Source organism: Triticum urartu, chromosome 7A (assembly GCF_056163025.1).
Source record: "Triticum urartu cultivar PI428250 chromosome 7A, HENAU_Tu73, whole genome shotgun sequence".
NCBI lineage: Eukaryota > Viridiplantae > Streptophyta > Magnoliopsida > Poales > Poaceae > Triticum > Triticum urartu.
The window spans coordinates 182,807,307-182,828,658 of record NC_141879.1 but is presented as its reverse complement, the minus strand read 5'-3'; positions in this window follow the sequence as shown (position 1 = coordinate 182,828,658).

The following is a 21,352-nucleotide window of genomic DNA, read 5'->3' as shown; positions in this document are numbered from 1 at the left end:
AGATGAGCTACATGATTGAAGCTTGATCGAAGGACACAGAGGGTAGCGAAAAAGAAAAGAAAGGAAGATTAATGATTCAGTCGAAAGAAATGTTGTAGCCCTGTAGTTTTCTCTTTAGCCGATGTGTAAGACTGTAATCATTTTCCTTTCTGCTGAACTTTGGCCTCTGAACATGCTAAACATGCTTTAGCGCGCTATGTGCTTGAATCTCTCTGGTTTCATCAATAAAATGGGACCGGGGGGTTCACACCCCCTTTTATCTGAAAAATACTTTCACTAGTGCAATGTCTCAACAGTACTAACATAATAAGATCATATGGCAATCCTTCAACGTGTGATAAAGAATCACTCCAAAGTTCTTATCTAGAAGAGAACATAATACGAAATTGTTTGTAGGGTACTAAATGTTGGAAATATAAGCAATTTACCGAATGATTTTATTAACAGAAATACTAGATAAAGCATGACCAGTATAGTAGTGATAAAACAAGCCATGCGATTTGACAAAGAGAAGGTAAACATCATCTTCATATATGAACTGTAACTAAACATATCTAGAGCAGGCAGTATAGCAAGTTGCATATATGAAATAGAGTCTAACATATCTAGGGCAAATACTAGAACAAGGAACTGTAGCAGGACCTCTGACTCAAAGGAGAAGAACACGTACGGGACAGCAGCAGCAGAAGTGCTGGACTTGGGGTCGGTGTCCTCGCCTGCCATGTCGTCGAGGAGGTCATGGGCGTCGGGGAAGAAGTCGTCGGCGACTAGATTGTCTATGATGAAGCAGCCAGTAGTCGCGCTGAGCGCTCCCCAAAAACCTTATCACCCTTCTCCCGTACAGGACTCAAAAGGTGTGGTTTTGGAGGCCTACTGTCCTGACGTGCGGTGCACGCCGTAAGCCGGGATGAGGAAAACAGCAGCAGCTCAGAGATGGAACCGATGGCGAGGGAAGGAGTAGTTCTAGTGCATCTCTCTGTGAGGAGCGACCTCCCTTTTATAGGTGCAAGAGAAGGAGGTGAGAGGGCAGCGACGGGAGGCGAAACGAAGAGACGGAGATGAAGCGAACAGCTTCCGTGTGACCTTTCATATACCTGTAGTGTGTGGCAAAAATTTAGACATCGGCTCGGCTCATTCCCGCAACCCGCGGCGCGGCGCGTCGTGACGTGGCGAGGCATGGCGTGGCGAGGCGGGCGGCTGAGGAGGAGCGCGCGTGGATGTCCCTCTTGTTCTTATGCTCATACAAGTGGGAAAAGAACCTCCCTTATAAAGAGGTCCAACTCCCTCTAAACTAGCAATGTGGGACTAAATTTTAGTTCCACCTCTTGCCTTGCACAAATGGGCTGTGTGGGCCTCTAGGATTTATTAGGAATTTCTGAAACTGCTATTGGGCTAGGCCCAAAATAGACAAAATTCCAGCAAGCCCCCACCAGATCCCAGAGGCACACAAAATATGCCTTTGGTTCCAAAACACTGTTTTATATACCGGTACTGCAATGGAGACTGTTAAGTTGAACTTCCACCTAGAACTCTATGCTACACTAGTAAGCAACTTGAACAGTGAACTAGGCCTTGAACTGCAAGTTTTCTGCGAATCTAGCTTCACATAAAGCCTTGACCGATACGTGGCTACCATGGGTCTTCCCCGCAGGTGGAGCTTATGCATCATACTCCGTGACCTTTCATGAGTTTACTAGAGAGAACTCTACTCTCATAGATTGCGACGTTTGACAATTAGACTCATATACGTGTGTTCTTCAAAAGATGTTCTGCAAGATAATATCTCTGCTTAAAAGAGTCACTTAGAACACATTAAGATATACGTCAACCTACCATGCAGATTAGAAGAGTATTGCATCTTCATGGAGTGCTATTCTTAATAGTAAGGATACTCTCCTCTCAGTTGACCAACTGCTTGCCTTCCACATCTAATTCACAGGATCTCCGATCACAAAGAACAGGTTACCATTGTGAACAACTCATATTGTGGGTCTCATACCCATCTCCCTCGATGCATTATCTATCACATTGCGTGATAGACCCTTAGTAAAAGGATCTGCCAGATTTTTAGACGTTTGGATATAATCCAATGCAATAACTCTGGAGTTTCTCATTTTCCTAACAGACTTTAACCTTCTCTGAACGTGTCTTGATGACTTCATGTTATCCTTTGAGCTGCTCACTTTCGTGATCACAGTTTGATTGTCGCATTTCATAAGGATACCCGGTACAGATTTCTCAACAACCGGCAAGTCATTCAAGAGCCGACGAAGCCAATCTGCTTCGACCGTAGTTGTATCTAGTGCTGTGAGTTATTGAAGGGCAACTTCGAAGGGCTCAAGGGATACGCTGTGGGCCGGATGACCAAGAGTCATCGCGGCAAGATCTACATCGACGATGAAGGCTGGGGCCCCGAGGCCGGCTCAATCGAGTACGGGTACCGGGTCCCCTTCGGCGGAATCCACGTCTTCATCGTCCGGATCGGCGAGTCAGGCCCTGAGCCGGATGTCCACACCGACCTCATCGAAACGGCTCAGCGTGCCGGGTCCGCCCGTGTTCAATCTGTCATGAAGCATGCCTTCGTAGGCTGCGTCCATGGCGGTGAATACTCCGAAGGATCGATGGGAGGCGGGGAGACGGCCATCTGCTCTGATACTACATCTTCAACGGGTGAGACGGACTCATTGTACCAACTGCAAGACGGTATGCTCGGGGGCTGTTCTGATGGCAGTAGTATTCCGGACCCCCTTGAGCCGCCAAATTGGGTCGGAGTCTTCATGGCAGGGACGCAGCCCGGGCAGAACTCCACCGCAGCGACAGCAGCCGCCACCGGGTCGGCAGCTGCCGGGTCAGGAGACCCCGCGCGCCCCCGGCTTAGGTTCGCATGGACCTCATGGATAAACTGACGACTCTGTTAACCACTGCGGTAGAGCCGGCGGATAAAGCCCAGCATGACGCGGAAGTGGCACGCGTGAGGGAGGAGATGGTGCAAGCTAAGGAAAATTTGGCTGCGGAGGAAACCTGGATGGCAGCAGAACAAGCAGCCTTGGATGCTCGTGCTCAGCAGCTTCAGGCAGAAACCTTCCGGCTCTCCGTGGATCTTAATGCGTCAAACGAAGTCATGAGGAGGAGGCGTCAGAAAACTCAGTCGCGCCTGCCTCTAACACTGGATCCGAGGAATCTGTTCCATACACCCGGAGCTGGAGGGAGCAACCCGCCGGAGGTAAACCGGGTCGAGACGCCCGGAGCACCAGTTCAGCCACGCACCATGGAGCCGCCGCGCATGAATACAGCTCCTCCCCGTTATATATCAACACCCCCGGGTCACTTCTCCAACCCCATGGAGAACCTCATTGCGACGTCAGCTTGTTTGGCACCTCTCCCGATGGAAGGCGACTCGCCAGCAGCAATTGAAACCCGGAGGGTAAGAGAACTGCTTCAGATAGCTTTGGCCCAGCAAGATGCATACTCCTATAGTCGAGACAGGATTCATTCAACTCCTCGCCCAAGCCGGAGCCCAAGTTATAGTAGGCACATGGAATCTGCAGAGATGTCAAGTAACGCTCAACGCCACAACCGGCCATATAGGCATGAGCCGGTGCGGGCTGGAACCCTCAACTTGGCGGATCAGGAGAGAATTCGTCAAGAGGTGGAACGGGCGGCTCAGATAGCAGCGGAGCAGGCGGCTCACTAGACTTTTCCGGCTTACCCAGCGACTTCGGTGGAGGCAGGTGTAGTTACGAGAACCGGAGGCGTACCTTGCCTGGTCCCAGCCATACGCAATGAACGGTTGCCCAAGGATTTCAAAGGGCCTCCTAAGGTACCGAACTACATGGCTGACTTACAGCCAGGGGCTTGGATTGAGAGTTATGAGATGGCTATGGAGCTGTTGGAAGTTAGTGATGCTGCAATGGCCAGGTACTTTACCATGATGTTGGATGGAACGGCTCGGACCTGGCTGAAAGGATTGCCACCCAATTCCATCGGCTCATGGGCAGAGTTAAAGGCGCGGTTCATCCAGAACTTTAAAGCCACGTGTAAGCAGCCAATGTCAATTGTGGACCTGACCAACTGCAAGCAAGAGGATGGAGAATCTACGACTCATTGGGTGCGTCGGGTCAAGGAAATAATGCATTCGTCTGATAAAATGGACGCCGGTTCAGCAGTTTTGATGTTGGAGAAGAATTGCCGTTTTGAGCTCCTCAAGCAGAAGTTGGGGCGGCTTAAACGAGACTGTAATGACATGGGAACGTTGACGGCGGCTCTTGTCAAGTATGCCGATTCTGATACCACCAAAGACCTGGCGTCTGATGAGGAAAAAGCAGCAAAGGGAAAGAAGAACGACAATGGCAAGGGTCACCATCATAACCCGGCAAATCAAGGAGGTAATAAGCGTAAGGCTGATGAGTTTGTTGCTAATACTAATGCACAGGGCAGTAATCAGCGGCGCAAGGGCAGACAGCCCCCTTGATCAGGCGGGTCAGGCCCCACCCTTGAGCAGCTGTTGAATGAACCTTGTCCTAGACACGGCACCAGGGAGAAGCCAGCTACCCACTTGTGGAAGGATTGTACGATCATGAAGGCATTTAAAAATTCAAACGCGTTTGATGTGGGTCATGGTTCGGGTAGCGGCTCAGGCGGCTTTCAGGGCCCGGGCGCCGGTTCAGGCGGAGGAGGTTTTCATGGTCATCCTGGTCACCAGGGGGTATATAATCAGCAACACAACCAAGGGAATCAACAGCAGCAACAATCCGGCTATCAGAGCAACCCGAAGCAGTTGAGTAGCAGACAGTATCATGTCTTTACTACCAGTTTATGTAAGAGAGACCAGAAACTCCATAAGAGGGCCGTCAATGCCGTTGAACCGGCAATCCCACGTTATCTACGTTGGTCGGAGCAGCCTATTGTGTGGAGCAGAGAGGATCACCCGCCCCGGGTTGATAATCCGGGTCACTTGGCTTTGGTAGTGGCACCTTAGGTTGGTGGGTACAAGTTTACTAAGGTACTCATGGATGGAGGCAGCAGCATCAACATCCTTTACTATGAGACGTTCCGCAGGATGGGATTGACGGATAAAAATCTTAAACAATCCAACACTGTTTTTCTTGGTGTAGTACCTGGTAAGTCGGCATACCCAGTTGGTAAGATCGAGCTAGAGGTAGCCTTTGGGGATGAGTATGACTCCGGGGCATAAAATTAACCTTTGAAGTGGTTAAGATCAAAAGCCCATATCATGCTCTGTTTGGGCGACCGGCTTATGCCAAGTTCATGGCTCGGCCGTGTTACGTGTATTTACAGCTCAAGATACCGGGTCACAAGGGCACCATTACAGTCCATGGGAGCCAGAAGATCGCCTTGGAATGTGAAGAGGGGGATGCTGCCTATGCTGAATCCGTTTGTGCGACAGAGGAGTTGAAATTCTATAAGGATCATGTTGACCCGGCAGACATGACGTCATTAAAGAAACCAACCACAGAGCATGAGCCAGAGTTGAAGTTCAAATCAGCTGATGACACTAAGATGGTTGACTTTGTGCCTGGCGACTCATCCAAACAGTTCATCATCAGCGCAAACTTGGATCCGAAATAGGAAAGCACGCTCATCGAGTTCATCCGTGAGAACCGGGACATCTTTGCATGGAAACCTTCAGACCTGCCGGGTGTCCCGAGGGAACTCGCTGAGCACACTCTTAATATCGATCCAAAGTTCAAGCCTGACAGACAGTTTCTTCGGCAGTTCAATGAAGAAAGGCGTAAGGCCATTGAAGAAGAGGTGGCCCGGCTCTTGGTGGCCGGGTTCATTGTGGAGGTCTTTCACCTAGAATGGTTAGCTAACCCGGTGCTCGTGCTCAAAAATAATGGCACCTGGCGTATGTGTGTGGATTACACAGATTTAAACAAGGCCTGTCCGGCTGATCCTTTTGCTCTTCCCCGTATTGATCAGATCATTGATGCTACGGCGGGTTGTGCACGGTTGAGTTTTTTAGATGCTTACTCCGGGTATCATCAGATTAAGATGGCAGTCAAGGATCAAGAGAAAACATCGTTCATAAAACCTTTTGGGGCTTTCTGCTATGTGTCTATGCCTTTTGGGCTCAAGAGTGCTCAAGCGACTTACCAACGGTGTGTGCAGAATTGTCTTCATGATCAAATTGGGCGCAATGTTTATGCCTATGTGGATGATATAGTAGTAAAATCCAGAGAAGAGGAAACCTTGGTCACAGACTTGAAAGAGATTTTTGATAATCTTTGGGTGTACAAGATGATGCTTAACCCGGCCAAATGTGTTTTTGGAGTGCCAACCGGCAAGCTTTTGGGTTTTCTGGTGTCTAACCGAGGCATTGAAGCTAACCCGGAGAAGATCAAAGCAATTACATCCCTAGCCAAACCAACATGCGTCAATGATGTTCAACAACTGGCGGGTCGTGTGGCTGCTTTGAGCCGGTTCATAAGCCGGTTAGGGGAAAAGGCTATGCCTCTGTATCAATTGATGAAGAAAACAGATGTGTTTGTTTGGAGTGATGCTGCGAACGCCGCTTTTGAAGATCTGAAGACACAACTAGCTGAGTCGCCGGTCCTAGTTGCTCCAATTGAGAAAGAGCCGCTATTGTTATATGTAGCTGCCAACTCACGGGCTGTTAGCATGGCTATGGTGGTAGAGCGCGAGGAGGCTGGCAAAGAGCATCCGGTTCAACGGCCGGTTTATTATGTCAGTGAAGTGCTAATTGAGTCTAAGCAATGATATCCATATTGGAAGAAGCTTGTTTATGGGGTGTTCATGGCGAGCCGAAAGCTTAAGCATTACTTTCAGGGACATCCAATCACTGTGGTTAGCTCTGCTCCTTTGGGAGACATTATTCAAAACAGAGAAGCTACAGGGCGAGTTGCCAAGTGGGCAATTGAGCTTGGGTCTCATGGCCTGAAGTATGTTCCACGCACTACAATTAAGTCTCAAGCCCTGGTTGACTTCATCAATGACTGGACAGAGATGCAGATGCCAGAAGAAAAGCCGGACAGCACATATTGGACTATTCATTTTGATGGGTCCAGGCAATTGGAGGGCTCGGGGGCTGGAGTTGTATTAACTTCCCCATGAGGTGATAAATTTTGTTATGTGTTACGATTGATGTTTCCGTGCACTAACAACGTAGCAGAGTATGAAGCATTGCTCCATGGTCTTCGAGTGGCAAAGGAGATGAGCTTGAGCCGGGTCAAATGTCTTGGTGATTCGGATCTAGTGGTTCAGCAGGTGTCTGGCAAGTGGGATTCCAAAGACCCTCTCATGGTGGCTTATCGCCGAGAGGTCGATGCTGTTGCAGGATATTTTAAAGGCTATCAGGTGGAACACATTGACCGTCGAAAGAACGAAGCAGCTGATGCTTTGAGCCAGGTGGGGTCTCAACGTATGCCGGTACCACCCAACACCTTTTTAGATGTTTTGCACAACCCCTCTGTCAAATTGCCCATGGAAGAAGATTTAGCTGTTCCTGACCCGGAGGCGCAGTTGGTGGCGGCTCTTCATGTCATCCCAGATTGGACGGTGTCGTTCTTGGCTTACAAGACCCGAGGAGAATTGCCAGCGGATGAGACCCTGGCTCGACAGATAACCCGGTGGTCTAAGTCCATGATGATTTCGGATGGAGAGTTATTTCATCGCAGTGTTTCTGGAGTGTTTCAACGGTGTGTTTCCCCCGAAGAAGGTCAAGGAATACTTCGTGAGATCCATGAAGGTGATTGTGGTCATCACGCCGGGTTAAAATCTTTGGTGGCCAAGGCATTTCATCATGGTTTTTAGTGGTTGATAGCTCACGCTGATGCGGAGGATCTAGTCAGTAGATGTGACAGATGTCAGAAATTCGCGCGACGGGCGCATGTGCCGGCTCAAGAGCTCCGGATGATTCCAATCACTTGGCCGTTTGTGGTCTGGGGGCTTGACATGGTGGGACCTTTCAAAAGGTCTAAGGACAAGAAGACACATCTCCTGGTGGCTGTTGATAAGTTCACTAAATGGGTTGAGGCAGAGCCTGTGAGTAAGTGTGATGCAGCCACGGCGGTTTAGTTCATGAAGAAAATAATCTTCCATTTCGGTTTTCCACACAGTATTATCACAGACAATGGCACCAATCTATCCCAAGGGGCTATGGAAGAGTTTTGTCAGCGAGAGAAAATCCGGCTTGATGTTTCTTCTGTAGCTCATCCTCAATCCAATGGTCAAGCTGAGAGAGCCAATCAGGACATTCTGAAAGGGCTAAAACCCCGGCTTATGGTTCCTTTACAGCGAATGCCGGGTTGTTGGGTAGAGGAGTTTCCTTCAGTGTTATGGAGCATCAATACTACACCCAACAGGTCTACGGGTTACACACCCTTCTTCATGGTTTACGGGGCAGAAGCGGTATTGCCCAGTGACATCCGTCATGACTCGCCCCGTGTGGCAGCTTATGTTGAAGCTAACAATGAAAAAGCCATACAGGATGCGCTTGACTTGTTGGATGAATAAAGAGACTTAGCAGCAGCACGATCAGCAATCTATCAACAGGACCTGCGTCGTTATCACAGCCGTCGGGTTAAGAGTAGGACTTTCAGGAAGGCGACTTGGTGCTCCGGCTCATCCAAGATCTTTCAGATGCACACAAGTTATCCCCACCTTGGGAAGGACCCTTTGTGGTCAGTAAAAATTTAAACAACGGGTCTTACTACCTCATTCACGTTCGAGAGCATGCAGACTCACGTAAGTCGGAAGAGGAGACCCGCCGGCCGTGGAACATTGCTCAACTTCGGCCGTACTATAACTGAGCCACCAGCTCTCATCCTGTACATACGTTCATCCTGTATATACGATGATAAGCAATAAAGTAAGACCATCGGTCTCTTTTCTTTTCAAAGATTATGCATCTTTATTACTTTTTCACAAATGACTATTAAGGAGCTGATCATATTTGAATCAAGTTTAACCTTTTCTAGTCCGGCTTATGATCATATTCGAATCTAGCTTTAAATATCATGGTCACTTGGGGGCTTCCTGTTCAAACATAGGTCATATTCGAACCAAAGAGAACATAGCTGTCGTAACCCTTTTGATCGGCTCAAGGCCAAACTCACTTGGGGGCTTCTTGATCGTATCCGAATCATAGCTTAACCCCTTTTGAGCCGACTTGGATCATATTCGAATCAGGGTCGTTAAAAACCTCTCAAGGTCATTTGGGGGCTTCCTGTTCAAACATAGGTCGTATTCGAACCAAAGAGAACATAGCTGTCGGTACCCTCTTGATCGGCGCAACGCCAAAGCCACTGGGGGCTATATGGTCGTATTCGAACCTTAGCTTAACCCCTTTGGTCCCGTTTACTGATCGTATTCGAATCAGAAACCCCCAGTCTTTTAAATACAGAGTTAAAATTATGTTTGTTATCTGTTGCTTGCCTTTGAGTTTTTGTTGTTACAAATGAGATGGCCTGATTCTCTTTGCCGGCTCAATTATTGGACAACCCAGCCGCCCGGGTTATCCAAGCCGGTGGTCTAAGGATCCGAAGGCACGAGCTACTGAGATATAATGATTATTGAATGTTCAAGGAGTCTCAACTTTTATATTGAATTCTCAAATTCATCACCCGGTTTATTTAAACCGACGATCTAAGGATCACCGAGGACAAGGTATGGTTTTTACTTACATGCGCTTATCGGCTGCGTTAACTTCATAGTTGGTATTAAAACTTATCCTTTATTTATATTTGTCTCTGTTTTTTGAGGTGGAAATATGGGCTGTAAAAGAGGTGTTTAAACCCAGTTGTTTCTAAACCGCCTTGCCAGGTCTTTCCTTTTTCCTTGTGTTCACAGGAACAGAGTTTAAACATTGCAGAAACAAGTGTTAAACAAGGCATAAGAAAAGCATTAAAGCATTGGCACCCGGAAGCACAGATTCACATAGAAGCGTTTTATGCGCGATGGCATAAGCAAACATGCGGTGTTTTTAATAGCTAAAGCTATTACAAGGCTTTCTAAAGCCCATGAAGATGATCAGTGTCCTTCCCTCACCGGCTCAACATCTTGAATCTACTGGAAGTTGGGTTTTGACCAGTCAGAACCGTTCATGGCGACAAATTCAGCTTCATCATCAATCAGGCCGACCGGATCAACCTCCGGGGCAAATGTGTCTTCCCTCACCGGTGGGATCAAGTCGGTTACTTTATAGGAAGGAGGGGCCATCTTCTTATTTTCACTTTCAAAACCCGGTTGATACTTGTCCACATTGGTGTCATCTCCAAGGCTAGTCGCCTAAGGCCGGACTTCACGGACGCAGGCTATAAAGTCATCCTAATCAAAAGGAGACACGTCCTCCTTCACGGTAGGATAACCCCTTGCCACGTCTGCCGGGTCTAGATCTGGTACCCAAGCCTTGGAGCGGCTTAGGGCAGTCAAAGCTCCGGCTCGCGCGCACGAGCGTTTCACCTCTTGGAATCTGGCAGGGAGAATGGACAGCCTCTTCAGGACGTCACTGATCCGGTTAGACCCTTGATTAGTAGGAGAGATGGCTGCCAGAGCTCGTTGTGCACTGATATACAATTGTGCAGTTAAAGTGTATACGGCTTTCATCTTAATCAACAGGTCTTGGTCTAGATTCTTACTTCGCGGACCTACACGCATTTTTCATAGAGTCAGTTAACGGATCATACTCCGGCTTGACATGAAAGACATATGAAAGATCAAATCAGGAAGCTTACCAAAGATAGCAGCGACCATCTAAGACACCCTTCCTTTTAAACTGTTCAGTTCGGTTGAAATTTCCTTCAGAGTTGTTTCGGCTGTCTCAGCTCGCCGGGTCAGAAGTATCTTCTCATCTGCCCACGTTTTCTCTTTGATAGCAAAGTCAGTCTTCAACTTCTCCGTTTCAGAAAGACTTATTTGCAGTTGAGAGGTGGAAGATTTAATTTCTGATTCCTGGTTCGCTAGCCGGGTCTTTGTATCAGTCAGTTGGGAGTTCAGTTCAGACAATGCATTCTGTGAAAACATTCAGATAAATCAAGACTTGGCTTCAAATTCCAGTATCCAATTTCAAAGATTCAAGTCTCAAATACTTTATGAATAAACCACTTGACACTTGGGGGCTAATGTATGTCAAATCAAATTTTTATGACTCTACCAACATATTTGAAGTCCCAAGTCCTTTACAAAGTAACAACACTTGGCACTTGGGGGCTAATGCACGCAGTTCAGCAAGTTTTTTCAAGTTTAAACCGGAATATTAAGTATTTTATAGATGGCGTTCAATTCTGAAGTACCGATTCATTAATGATTAAATAAACCGGTCCTTGGGGACTACGGGTGAAGTCTTGTTCTACTAATATCAAGCAAAGATTCAGAGGTAAAGGTATCAGTCTATATTGTAAGTCTATAGGTTATTCTGTTTCTCTCATAATCTACAGACTTGGGGGCTGAAGGAATGTTGATAAACCGGAAATTACATACCTCATACTTCATTGAAGCTGCTTGACCATCTCAATCTCAGAATCACGACTGGAGTGTACATGACTGAGATAGCCAGATAAGATGTCACTGGCGTTAAGAAGGTCATAATTGGCAACATCAAGACGAACCTTCCGCCTCTCCAAAGCTTCTTGCTTAGCGGTGCACCGTGCCAAAACCGTCGGGTTCCCCGGCTCAACATAGCGGCTCCCAGTAATTTGAACATCTTGAACACGGGGAGACGGGGGCCAGTTGAGCTTGATGGACCAGCTGCAGAAGGGTTAGTAGTGTTCTTGACAAGGGATGGCTCTGGAGGATTTGCTTCATGAACAATAGGCGGGTCTTCTGGGGCGATAGTCAATGGAGAAGGTGGCCTAGCCGGCTCAGATGCCAGTACTGGCGGATCTTCCATTGGTTTTGTTGCCTTCGCTTTTTTGGACTTAGCTTGACCTCTGAAGAAAAATATTTCAGAATAATCAGCATTAAGATAACAATTGATCAAACTCGGAAGAAAAGAGGGTTTTTAATTACCCAGGAGCAGTCTTGAAAGCCGGAAATTGTGTTTGTGATGAGTCGCCCGAGAACGAGACACCTCCTGAAAAGGTAAATGAAAGGAGTTAAAGAAAATACAAGGAGCGGGATTCATCAAAATGGGTTAAAGACAGTAATAATTAAACCTCGTTCGGGCGTTTCCGAGGAGTCTGTTGAAGGACAACAGCCGGTTCATCCTCAAATCCAACTTCACGGCGGCTTTCATGTTGTTGTTTTTTCAAATGAAAGTTGGGATCCAAGTGAGCTAAAGGGTTAGAAAACCTTACTTTACGGATCACTCGATGAACTTTGTGTCTGGGTAAGGGCTCTGAGTCGGAGGAAATAATAGTTACCTCTACTTCCTTAGCCTGACTGGCCCCAGTGTCATCCTGGTAAGGATCAGTGTCAATAAGAGTGTTAAAAAATTGGCCAAGGGAGTCAAGGGCTACCTCCGAGTCAGACGAGTCGTCAAGCTTCATTAAATCTTCAGCAGTTGTTTTCTTCTTCTTCTTCTTGGATTTTCGGGCTATTTTCTTGGCGTTCATGGCGGCGAGTTTCACCTTCTTGGCAGCTTCGTGATTATATTTCACCTCCCAGAAGTCAGAATTGGCCTGTAAAGACAAGAAGAAAGATCAGTATTAAGTACTAATAGCTGGGCAAAACACAAAGAAAAAAGAGATCAGAATGTACTTACTTCTCGCATCGGATTAATCTTGCAGAAAGGACTTAACCCAACAATACTGCAATCTTCGTACTTCCCATTTACCAAAAGGGTTGACATTGAAACAATGTCTTCTTCGGTGAGTTCAACTGGGCTGTGACGAAGAGGGTGGTCCGGGCTACCGTCATATTCATACATCAGTTGAGATCGACGACTTAATGGGCTAACCCGCCATGAGATCCAACAACGAGTCAGATCTACTCCGGTTAGACCATTACCCAATAAGCCGTTCATTCTTCTAATGGAGGGAAGAAGCTTCCTACGTTCAGCGACGGTAAGCTTATCCGGAAGGGTGAACTTGGAGTCAAGACGGTTAGGGCGATAACCCGGCAAAGGCTTCTCGTTTGCTGGAGAAGTATCCTGACAATAAAACCAAGTTTGGTTCCAATCTTTTGGGTGGCTCGGTAAGACGATGAGAGGAAAAACAGCACCCCGACGGCGCTGAATTGAAATGCCTCCAAGTTCTAAGCTAGAACCGCTGGTGCATTCATTCTGGCGATTCAGATAAAAGTACTCTCTAAACAATTCTAAAGTGGGCTCTTGCTGAAGATACGCCTCACAGAGCACTTGGAAATTACAAATATTGGAAATAGAGTTGGGTCCAAGGTCTTGAGGATGGAGTTTGAAAAAATGAAGGACCTCTCTGAAGAATTTTGAACCGGGCGGTGAAAATCCCCGGTTCATGTGGTCAGTAAAGATAATCACTTCTCCATCTTTCGGATTGGGACGTTCTTCCTCCGGGTCAGGAGCACGATAAGACATGACATTCTTTGAAGGCAGAAACCCAACGATGAGGAATTATTTTAGTCGTTTCTCAGTTACGGAAGAAGGGACCTAGTTACAGACGGTCGGTGACTTCGACGGCATGATGAGTAACGAACTGAAAAATAAATAACAATATGGAGGTTAAGTCTATGGTCAATTATAAAGCAAGTAATGGCGGTTTAACTAAGGGCTAATGGTATATAAGGAAAACAAAGCCAGAGTGGTAAGCTGCCATGAATACAGATTTTCTCAGAAGGCAGAATTCAGTTAAGTGTTGGCATAAACAAGTTTCACCAAGTTATTATTATCATTTTGGATCAAAGGGCTGTTTCAAAAAGGGAAATATTCTAGTCCTAAAAAACATAGTACAGAGGAGTTCATCGACTATAAGAAGCATCTTTACAGGTAAAAGGGATCTACTGATATAAAAAACGAATGCCAAACAGCTACCGCGCGAGTTATATCTCTTTTCTAGATCAAAATAAGTTGCGGAGAAGATCTACAAAATGGCCCATGATGAACAGATGAAGAACACTAAAGAACTCGTGAAACCTAGAAAAGGATCTAGGTATGGGAGAGAGAGGAAAGCTTACAGGAAGCAGGCCTACCGCGAAAAGTCGCCGCGTTCTCTGGATGAACTCAGGGTGATGCAGTGGCCAAGCTTGATGACGACGATGAGATTCGCGGCGGCGGCGGAGCTCGATCAGCGACGGAGGTTGCGAGAGGAAGAAGATGAGGAAGAAAGGAGAATGGGAAGGACCGGCCGCGTGCCTATTTATAAGGGCAAATGTGAATAGGCGGGCGCGAAAATCAAGGAGACCCAATAATAATTATCCAACTGAACAGACGCCTCGATTCTCGGAAGGCATTAAAAATGAAAGATCCATTGTAAGATGACGTCATGAAGGTTTTTTGTGTTTTCAAAAGATGACGTCACGGCGGGTTACAGAAGTTTTTAGACAGGGGATGGATTCTGACTAAGTGTTGAAGATTGACAAAGAACAAAGTTCAGAGTCAACCTGGGGCCTAATGTTGGGGATATTACTATCAGCTGAGACCCGCCCAGGAGGGGCCGGGTCAGCTTCAATGGCGGGTTACGCAAGAAGTTCAGTAAACATCCAAGTTTGTAGTTTATTAAGTATTATAGAAGGCCCAAAGGTCAGGGGCCGGCTTAAGGCCCGATATTGTAAAACGCCACATGTAAGGAAATACTTGTACAGAAAGACATGTAAAGAAAGTCACCGAGCCGGACACGATTATGAGCCGGCCGAGACTCTGTAGGCCACCTGGCGTCAACCCATGTATATAAGGGGACGACCCGGTGGCGGTTTAGGGCAAGAAACAACAAGTCGATAACCAAGCCGGCGAGTTGAGCCTCTTGGTGATGGAATCCCAGCAATACCAAACCCAACTAGACGTAGGCTTTTATCTTCATCGTAAGGGGCCGAACTAGTATAAAACTCTCTCGTGTCCTTTGTCCCGATTAACCCCTTTAAGCTTCCTAGTGCGATGGCCCTACGACTAAGTCCTTGCTCTAGGACATCTGCCGTGACAATTCCACGACAGCTTCCATTGTTGACCTCGTTAAGATGGTCTGCTTGCAACACCGCCACTTCCATGAGTGAATACATATCCGCTCGTGGCCTTTATCTCATCAGCATATGAGATCCAGTTTGAGTCACTATACCCTTCAAGCACCTTTGGGTGCCCGGTGTAGTGAATTCCATAATTTGCAGTGCCTTTCAAATAACTCAAAACTCTCTCTAGAGCTTTCCAATGCACATCTCCTGGTTTTGAGACAAACCGACTCAGTTTGCTAACAGCAAAAGAGATGTCAGGTCTTGTAGCACTGGCTAAGTAAATGAGCGAGCCAATAATCTGAGAATACTTCAATTGGTCTCTAGCAATTCTCCGATTCTTTCGAAGCAACACACTAGAATTATATGGTGTTGGAGAGGGCTTGCAGTCACTGTAGCCAAAGCGACTCAAGATCTTTTCCACATAGTGAGATTGAAGCAATGTAATACCACCATCATCGTCTCTCAACAACTTGATGTTCAGAATGACATCAGCCACTCCTAAATTCTTCATCTCAAAGCAACGAGATAGGAAATCCTTGACCTCCTTAATAACATTCGGATTTGTTCTGAAAATCAGTATGTCATCAACATACAAGCAAAGGATAACTCCCTCGCCCCCACCATGGCGATAGTACACACATTTGTCAGCTTCGTTTACAACAAAGCCTGCAGCTGTTAAAGTTCTTTCAAACTTCTCATGCCACTTTTTGGGTGCTTGCTTAAGTCCGTACAAAGACTTCAGCAACTTGCATACTTTCCCTTCCTGACCATCTATTACAAACCCACTGGTTGTTCCATATAAATTTCCTCGTCCAACTCTCCATTTAGGAAAGCAGTCTTAACATCCATTGGATGAACGGGAAGACCATGTGAGGCAGCTAGTGAAAGTAGAAGTCGAATAGTGTTCAGTCGATCCACATGTGAGTAAGTATCAAAGAAGTCTTCACCTTCCTTTTGGGTATAACCCTTAGCCACGAGCCGAGCCTTGTACTTTTCAATAGTACCATCAGTCCTAAGCTTCTTCTTGAATACCCATTTGCATCCTATAGGTTTGCACCCATAAGGAAGATCAGTTATCTCCCAAGTTTCATTCGCCAAGATGGAATCCATCTCGCTATGAACCGCTTCCTTCCAGTAGTCAACATCTTCAGATGCATAAGCCTCTGAAATAGAACTGGGAGTGTCATCTATGAGGTACACACGAAAATCATCACCAAAGGACTTTGCAGTCCTGTGTCTCTTGCTCCTAGTAGGAACTTTATTGTTTTCCTCCACAGGACTTTCAAAGTGTTCCATCGAAATGGCAGGTTTGATAATTGTAACTGGTTCCTGGTTCTATGAACTAGGCATCTCCTGATTAGATGAGGTAGCCATATCCTTCATGGGAAAGATATCTTCAAAGAAAGTCGCATCATTTGACTCCATGATCGTACCGACATGCATGTCAGGTACCTCCGATTTTACAACCAAGAATCTATAGCCAATGCTATGAAAAGCATATCCCAGAAAAAACACAACACACAGTCTTTGGTCCAAGCTTCCACTTCTTTGGAATTGGAACATTGACTTTCGCCAAACAACCCCATGTTCGCAGATAAGAGAGTTTTAACCTTTTCTTCTCCCATTCCTCGAATGGAGTTATCTCTTTGTTCTTTGTGGGGACTCGGTTTAGGACATGACATGCTGTCAATATCGCCTCCCCCCACCATGCCTTGGAGAGACCCGATGTGTCTAACATGGCATTAACCAAATCAGTTAGAGTACGGTTCTTTCTTTCGGCCACCCCATTTGACTGAGGTGAATAGGGAGGCGTCCTCTCATGGATTATACCATGTTCCACACAAAAAAGCATCAAATTCATTGGAAAAATACTCTCCACCACGGTCGGACCTAAGCCTCTTGATTTTTCGATCAAGTTGGTTTTCCACTTCAGCTTTATAGATCTTGAAAAAGTTCAAAGCCTCATCCTTAGACTTCAGAAGATACACACGGCAGTATCTAGTGGAGTCATCGATTAACGTCATGAAATATTTCTTTCCACCTTTTGTCAAAACACCATTCATTTCACAAAGATCTGAATGTATGAGCTCTAGTGGTGCAAGATTTCTCGTTTCCACAGTCGTGTGAGACTTAAGAGGTTGCTTAGCTTGCACACACACTTGGCACTTAGATCCCTTGACAGTGGTGAAACTAGGGATTAAGTTCAACTTCGCTAGTCGCGACATGCAACCAAAGTTAACATGACAAAGACGTGAATGCCACACATTTGATTCACTATTGTTGCAAATATGATTAACAACTTTATTGCAAACGTCTGATAAGGATAAAGAAACAGGCCTCCTGACTCATAACTTTTAACAACAAAGGTTCCATATTTGGATATTACAAATTTATTCGACTCAAAGACAAGCTTATAGCCATCTCTACACAGAAGAGATCCGCTAACGAGATTTTTATTGACGGAGGGGACATAATGCACGTTCTTCAACCGCACGATCTTCCCCGAAGTAAACTTCAGATCGACCGTGCCAACACCACGAACAGAAGCACTTGAACCATTTCCCATCAGCACGGTTGAAGTCCCTGCGGTCTGATAAGACGAAAACATGGAAATATCACCGCATACATGCACATTAGCACCCGTGTCAATCAACCAATCAGGAGAATGACATACTGAAAGAATAGTGGGAAATATACCATACCCAGCATCCTTCATATCAATGTCTCCAATGACAACATTAGCGGTCTTGCCGCCTTTCCCAGGATGACGCTTGTCATAGCGATTAGGGCAACTAGGAGCCCAATGATCAGGATCCCCACACACATGACATACACCTTTCTTCTTGTCATTATTCTTCTTGAAGTTCTTGTGCTGGACGGCCTTGTTCTTCCCATCAAACTTTGCTTTACCATCAAACTTGCCCTTGTTCTTGAACTTGTGGGGCTGGAAGTTCTGCTTCTGTACCACATTGGCACTAGATCCCCCCCCCCTCAATACCTCGAGCACGTGTGTCCTTTGCTCTCGCCTTTTCTTCCACATCAAGAGTGCCAATGAGATCCGAGACCGAAAGCTCCTGCCTCTTATGCTTCAGCAAGGTAGCAAAGTTCCTCCATGAAGGAGGAAGCTTAGTGATGATACCTCCGACAACAAACTTGTCTGGTAGCATACAACCGAAGTGCTCAAGTTCTCTAGCAAATGACTATATCTCATGAGCTTGCTCAACCACGGAGCGCTCTTCAGTCATCCTGTAATCATAAAATTGCTCCATGATGTACAGTTCAGTGCCAGCATCCGAGACGCCAAACTTGGCCTCGAGTGCATCCCACATATCTTTTCCATTATCAATTGATGCATAAGCATCAACTATGTTCTCACCAAGAACACTCAAGAGAGCAGCCTTAGACAAAGTATCCATTTTCTGAAAGGCTTATGCCTGTTGAGCATCAAGCTCTCCTTCAGGTTTGCCAAGAGTGGCGTCATAGCAACTCATGGTTTGAAACCATAAGACTGCTCTCACGCGCCACCTCTTATAGTGGATACCCTCAAACATAGGAGGTCTCATGGAAGCAGCAAAACCACTCGGGGTAAATTGCCTATAATAAGGTTTTTGGATTGTTGGAAATATGAGCAATTTATCGAATGATTTTATTAACAGAAATACTACATAAAGCATGACCAGTATAGTAGTGATAAAACAAGCCATGCGATTTAACAAAGAGAAAGTAAACATCATCTTCATATATGAACTGTAACTAAACATATCTAGAGTAGATAGTATAGCAAGTTGCATATATGAAATACAGTCTAACATATCTAGGGCAAATACTAGAACAAGGAACTGTAGTAGGACCTCTGACTCAAACGAGAAGAACATGTACGGGACAGCAGCAGCAGAAGCGCTGGACTTGGGCTCAGTGTCCTCCCCTGCCATGTCGTCGAGGAGGTCGTGGACGTCGGGGAAGAAGTCGTCGTCGGGGAAGTAGTCGTCCGCGACCGGATCATCCGTGATGAAGTAGCCAGTAGTCATGCTGAGCGCTCCCCAAAAACCTTATCACCCTTCTCTCGTACAGGACTCAAAAGGTGCGGCTTCGGAGGCCTACTGTCCTGACGTGCAGTGCACGCCGCAAGCCGGGATGAGGAAAACAGCAGCAGCTCAGAGATGGAACCGATGGCGAGGGAAGGAGCAGTTCTGGTGCATCTCTCTGGGAGGAGCGATCTTCCTTTTATAGGTGCAAGAGAAGGAGGCGAGAGGGCAGAGATGGGAGGCGAAACAAAGAGACGGAGATGAAGCGAACAGCCAGCAGCCGAAGGGTTGCACCGTTCGCATTCGAACTCCACTTTCGCAAAAAATCTTTTCAGCTTATGTGTGACCTTTCATATACTCGTAGTGCGTGGCAAAAGTTTAGACATCGGCTCAGCTCATTCCCGCAACCCGCGACGCGTCATGGCGAGGCGGGCGGCGGAGGAGGAGCGCGCGTGGATGTCCCTCTTGTTCTTATGCTCATACAAGTGGGGAAAGAACCTCCCTTATAAAAAGGTCCAACTCCCTCTAAACTAGCAATGTGGGACTAAACTTTAGTTCCACCTCTTGCCTTGCACAAATGGGCTGCGTGGGCCTCTAGGATTTATTAGGAATTTCTGAAATTGCTATTGGGCTAGGCCCAAAATAGACAAAATTCCAACACTAAAGCACCTCAAAGTTATCCTTTCTGATTGATCTATCAAGCTATTCCTATAAGTGTCACAAACAGCCAAAGAGTTTGTACTAAAATAACACCATATGATACACATCAACCAACTCTAATGTCACCTAGATACTCCAATGTCACCACAAGTATCTGTGAGTTGATTATATGATATACATCAAACAACTTAGATTCGTAATATTCAATCCAACACAAAGAACTTCAAACAGTGCCCCAAGATTTCTACCAGAGAAAGTAGGATGAAAACATGCATCAACCCCTGTGCATAGATTACCCCGATGTCACCTCGGGAATCCGCGACTTGAGTGCCAAAACATACATCTAGTGAATCAATATAATACCCCATTGTCACCACGGGTATTCATATGCAAGACGTACAACAAGTATTCAATCCGATAAAAGTGAAACCTGAAAGGTAAAAACTCAATTCATCACAACAAGATATAGAGGGGAAAACACCATATGATCCAACTATATTAACAAAGCTCGTGATACATCAAGATCGTTTCAAATCAAGAACACGAGAGCGAGAGAGATCAAACACATAGCTACTAGTACAAACCCTCAGCCCCGAGGGTGAATTACTCCCTCCTCATCATGGAGGCCATCTGGATTATGAAGATTGCCTTCGGTGATGATTTCCCCCTCCGACAGAGTGCTACAGAGGTTTGTGGCGGCGGAGTCAAAGTTCTAGGGTTATTTTTGGGGCTTCTGTATTTATAAGAATTTTTAGCGTTGGAATCACGCGAACATGGGCCACGAGATGCACACTACCCACCAGCCCACCACTTTGGCCCTAGCGCGCCCTGATAGGTAGTGGTCACTTCGTGGCTCTTCTGGCCCTCGCACGAAGCTTCAGGGGTCTCTTTTGTTCCAAAAAATCGTCAAAAAGTTTCACTGCATTTGGACTCCATTTGATATGGATTTTCTGGAAAAACCAAAAATAAGCAGAAAACAGCAACTGGCACTAGGCACTAGGTCAATATGTTAGTCCATAAAAATCATATAAAAGTGCACCAAAATCATACAAAACTATAATAAAGGCATGAATACTTCATAAATTATAGATATGTTGGAGACATATCAAGACTCAATTACTTTCAATGAATAATCTGATCATAAATCCACAATTCATCGGATCCCAACAAACAGACAGCCAAAGAAGTACATCGAATAGAACTCCATGGAGATCATGGAGAACTTCGTATTGAAGATCGGAGAGAAAGAAGAAGTCAACTAGCTACTAGCTATGGACCCGCAGGTCTGTGGTAAACTACTGACATATCATTGGAGGTGGCGTAAGGATGATGTGGAAACCCTCCGTGATCGACCCCCTGGCAGAGTACCAGAAAAGGCCTTCAGATGGGATCGCAGAAGGAAGCTTTTGGCGGCCGAAAACGTGTTTCGGATGGCTCTCTGTTGGGTTTGGAATAGTTGGGAATTTATGGAGTTGTAGTTAGGACAAACGGAGCTATGTGGGACCCACGAGCTTAGGGGCGCCACCCTGGGGCACACCAGCTGATCTCGTGGCTCTCTCCAAGATCTTCTGGCCTCTTCTGAACCTTCTAGGGTCCCTTCTGGTCCAAAAAAA